Source organism: Lampris incognitus, chromosome 2 (genome assembly GCF_029633865.1).
Source record: "Lampris incognitus isolate fLamInc1 chromosome 2, fLamInc1.hap2, whole genome shotgun sequence".
Classification (NCBI taxonomy): domain Eukaryota; kingdom Metazoa; phylum Chordata; class Actinopteri; order Lampriformes; family Lampridae; genus Lampris; species Lampris incognitus.
This window is the reverse complement of record NC_079212.1, coordinates 112,528,580-112,533,140: the sequence shown is the minus strand read 5'-3', so window position 1 is coordinate 112,533,140 and position 4,561 is coordinate 112,528,580. Positions and strand designations below refer to the sequence as shown.

Genomic DNA, 4,561 nt, shown 5'->3' with positions numbered 1-4,561 from the left:
AGGGAATTACAGACCAGTTGCTTTAACATCCAACATCTGCAAAATAACGGGAAAAAAAAGATAGATGAAAGATTATCCAAGCCGCTTATCCCAGTTGGGGTCGCGGGATGCTGGAGCCTATACATAACATAACATAACATAAAACATTAACATATTATAACATAACATTATTAACATACTATATAGAAAATAAAGGATATATATCCAAATACCAGAGTGGTTTTAATGGGGAAGAAATACTATGGATCCAGCTTTATGTTTAGAGTATGAAATTAGAAAAGCACAGATAAACAGTTAAAGTGTAGTGGCTGTCTTTTTTGATATTGAGAAGGTGTACAGTATGATGTAGGGAGAAGGATTACTAATCAAACTTTGTAAAATAGATATCAGAGGTCTAATATATATATAGTTGGATTAAGGACTTTTTCCTAGGAAGATTAATACAAGTCAGAACAGGAAAGAACTATTCAGGGAAATTTGTGGTTGGAAATGGAGCACCCCAAGAAAGCGTAGCAATCCCTTTATTATTCACTATACGATAAATGATGCATTTGAGGAAATGGAGAATGGGATGGGGTTCTCACTTTTTGTGGATGATGGGGCAATTTGGAAGAGGGGAAGAAATTTGGAATTCATTGTAAAGAAATTGCAGGGGACTATTAAGAGAGTAGAAGAGTGATCATATAAATAGGGTTTTAAATTTTGAATTGATAAGACAAAGACAATGTTATTTCCAAGGAAAAGAATTGGTTATGAGGTAAAACTAAAATTATATAATCAGGAATCGGATAGAGTGAAACATTTTAAGTTTTTAGGGTTATGGTTTGATGAAAGACTAACATGGGCTGTACATATTCAGAAAATAGTAGACAAATAAAGTACTAAAGTAAAAAAGTACTAAATGTAATGAGGTGTTTAATTAGAAGTGAATGGGGGGGGGCAGACAGAACTGCTTTGAAAGCCATGTACAGTGGATTAATTAGATCAGTATTCGATTATGGCTGTGGGGTATATGGAGCAGAAGAACATCTCTCCAAATGTTAAATGATATTCAGTACCAGGCCTTGAGATTATGCACAGGTTCATTTAAAACAAACTCAACAGCAACATTACAGGTGGAAATGGGAGAAAGGCCGTTAGACACGAAAAGGGAACAGCCATCACTGAATTACTGGGTTAATTTACAGGGTCACAGTCAAGATCACCTGACAATAGACACTTTAAAACTTTGTTGGGAAAAGGAGATGTTGGAGATGTCGTGTATGAAACACTAATATTGTTCTAAAACTGTTTAAGTAGATAACTGGAAAGTGCACACGGCAGACTTATGACAGTAACGTAGTATATTTATTCTTACGCTGTAACAACCTAGCTATCCCAAGTAGAGCGGAGTACCAAGAGAACGCCCTGGTGGCGATTCTGCCTTATATACTCTTCAGGAACAACCAATTGCTGACCTCCACCTCATTCAGCACCAATCACATTTGAATGGGCACATTCAAAACCAACCAACCCACACTGGTTAATATTCTGTGTTGGGAACACCACAGCTCCTCCCCTGTAAATTCAAACTTCTTTTTTTTCTTCTAGGATTCTAACATATCCTTTTTGCTCTTAAGCTCATAGCCATGTACAGTATTTCTTCAACGGTAACCATACATTACATGACAGATTTATTTTCTCTCTTTTTTTTTTAATAACCAATCTGCATGTCAGTCACAAGTTCAGTCTATCAGGAGGACATCTGTCTCTCACAGGACGAGTGTTCCTTTCCACAACTGGCGGTGGTGGTTCTACAGGTTGTTCTTCCACAACCTGTGGTTCAGGATGTTCTGACACATCAGTGTCGGCATTGAAATCATCAATCTCCCAAGAAGCTCTATCACAAGAGTCCATTTGAGTCTGATCTGGATTTCCCTTGACACCCAACATCTGGTTCACATGTCTTTTCACACAATTTCCATTTACTTCAACACTGTATGTGACAAGACCCAACACTTCACTTATAACTCCATTCAACCATTTCTCCCCTCCCCTGTAATTTTTTACCAACACGTGTTGACCAACCTTAAAAGACCTAACACGGGGAAGATTTGGTTCAGACTCGGTCTGCATTCTCTGAGAGAACTTTGGTTTGATAAGACACAACCTGGTTCGCACCCGTCTTCTCAGAAATAGCTCAGCTGGGGTCTTTCCTGTCTTAGTATGGGGTGTGTTTCTGTACCCAATCAGAAAATTTGCTACACAGTGCTCAAGCGTCATACCACCAATGGCTCTATTCTTTGCAAGGGATTTCTTAAGATTTTGGACCAATCTTTCAGCTAAACCCTTACTTACAGGATGGTATGCAGGTGACTTGATGTGTTTTACTCCATTTTTAGTCAAAAATGACTCAAACTCTTGCGATACGAACTGAGGTCCGTTATCAGTTACAACCTCTTTAGGCAACCCATAAGCTGCAAATAAATTTCTCATTGCTTCAATTGTCTTAGATGAAGTAGTAGTGGTCATGGGAACTATCGCTGGCCATCTAGCATAGGCATCCATCACTACTAAAAACATCTGCTTGTGGTCCTCAGCAAAATCAAGATGTACTCTTTCCCATGGACTCGAAGACCATTTCCATGTATGTATCGGTGTGGTAGCAGGCATACTACGCTGCTGCTGACAAATAGTACACTGATTCACTTCAGGTTCAATACTGTCATCTAATGTAGGCCACCAGAATAAACTTCTGGCGAGGGACTTCATTTTAACTATTCCCCAGTAGTGCTCATGTAATTCCGACAATAGCCTGTCTCTTAGTTTATCAGGCACTACCACACGGTAACCCCATAATAAACAATCATCCTCAATGCTAAGCTCTAATTTTCTCTGAAAATAAGGCTTCAGTGACTCATCCGGTACATGTTTAGGCCATCCAGTTAACACCAACTGTTTAACCACTCTTAACACAGGACCTCTGTCTGTTTCTTTGGCTATTTCTCTAGCAGTAAGAGGTAAGTCTTCCAGGTAAGACACTGTAAATTGGGTTTGACACCACATCTACATCAGGCTTCACAGGTAATCTTGATAAAGCATCAGCATTGCTATGCTGCTCTGACTTCTTGTACTGGATTTCGTATGTATACGCTGCCAAAATTAGAGCCCACCTTTGTAATCTAGCGGCGGCCAGTGTTGGCACACCTGTTTTAGGCCCCAGAATTTTCAACAGTGGCTTGTGGTCTGTCAATAACAAGAATTTCCTTCCATAAAGATACTCATGGAATTTCATAACTCCAAGAACAAGACCCAGTGCCTCTTTTTCCAGTTGAGAGTAATTCTGTTCTGTTTTAGTTAACATTCTGGATGCAAATGTGATAGGTCTCTCACTTCCATCTTTCATTTTGTGGCTGATTACAGCACCAACTCCATAAGGAGAAGCATCACATGCTAGTATGATATGTAACTCTGCATCAAAATGTACTAACAATTTATCTGACTGAAGAGACTTCTTTGCACTATCAAATGCCCTTTGACATTTCTCTGACCATTCCCAGGTTGCATCTTTATGCAGCAATACTGTCATTGGATGAATCAGAGTAGATAGATTAGGGATAAACGTCCCATAGTAGTTTAACAGAGCTAAGAATGGCCTGAGTCCAGTTACATTTTTCGGAACTGGAGCCCTCTGAATAGCATCTGTCTTTTCCTTCATTGGATGTATGCCCCTGGCATCAATGACATGCCCTAAGTATGAAACGCTGTTCTGCATGAATGCACACTTCTCTCTTTTAACCCTGAGATTGTAAGTTTCAAGTCTACTAAGCACCTCTTCCAAGTTAGTCAGGTGCCTTTCTGTATCTTTTCCAGTAATTAAGATGTCATCTAAATAACAGATGACCCCTTCCATGCCCTGAAGAACCTGATCCATAATCTTTTGAAAAATAGCAGGGGCGCTAGCAACACCATAGGGTAACCTATTGTAGTGATACAACCCTCTGTGTTTGTTGATAGTTAGGTAATGTCTTGAATTGTCCTCTAACAGAACTTGCTGATACGCCTGCGACAAGTCTAATTTGGTAAACTGCTGACCTCCTGCTAGTTTAGCAAATAAATCTTGGGTTTTGGGTAGTGGATACTGTTCCACATTCAACCATGGATTGATGGTGACCTTGTAGTCTCCACATATTCTCACACTGTCATTCTTTTTAGGCACACAAACTATTGGAGCTGCCCACTCACTGTAATTAATGGGTGAGATGACACCTTCAGCTTCCAATTTTGCCAGTTCTCTCTACAGCTTCTCTTAATGCATAAGGCACATTTCTAGGCTTACAGAACTTGGGCACTGCATCTGGAACTACATGTAGTCTGGCTTCAATACCTTTTAACTTGCCTAGCTCAGGTTTGAACACTGATGCATGTCTGGCACACACATCATCCACTGTATCAGGAGCCACTCTGTTGACTCTTGACCAGTCTAGCTTTAATTGACTTATCCAGTCTCTGCCCATTAATGCAGGACCTCTTCCTTTCACGACTAGTACTTCTAGCTTTTCTGAGCGTTCCTTGCATTTCA

At 39.8% G+C, this 4,561-nt stretch overlaps 1 pseudogene; it reads right to left on the bottom strand.

Moving 5' to 3' along the window:
- Nucleotides 1-3,601: 3,601 nt before the first annotated feature.
- LOC130106755 (uncharacterized protein K02A2.6-like) lies at nucleotides 3,602-4,298 on the bottom strand (annotated as a pseudogene).
- Nucleotides 4,299-4,561: the final 263 nt, after the last annotated feature.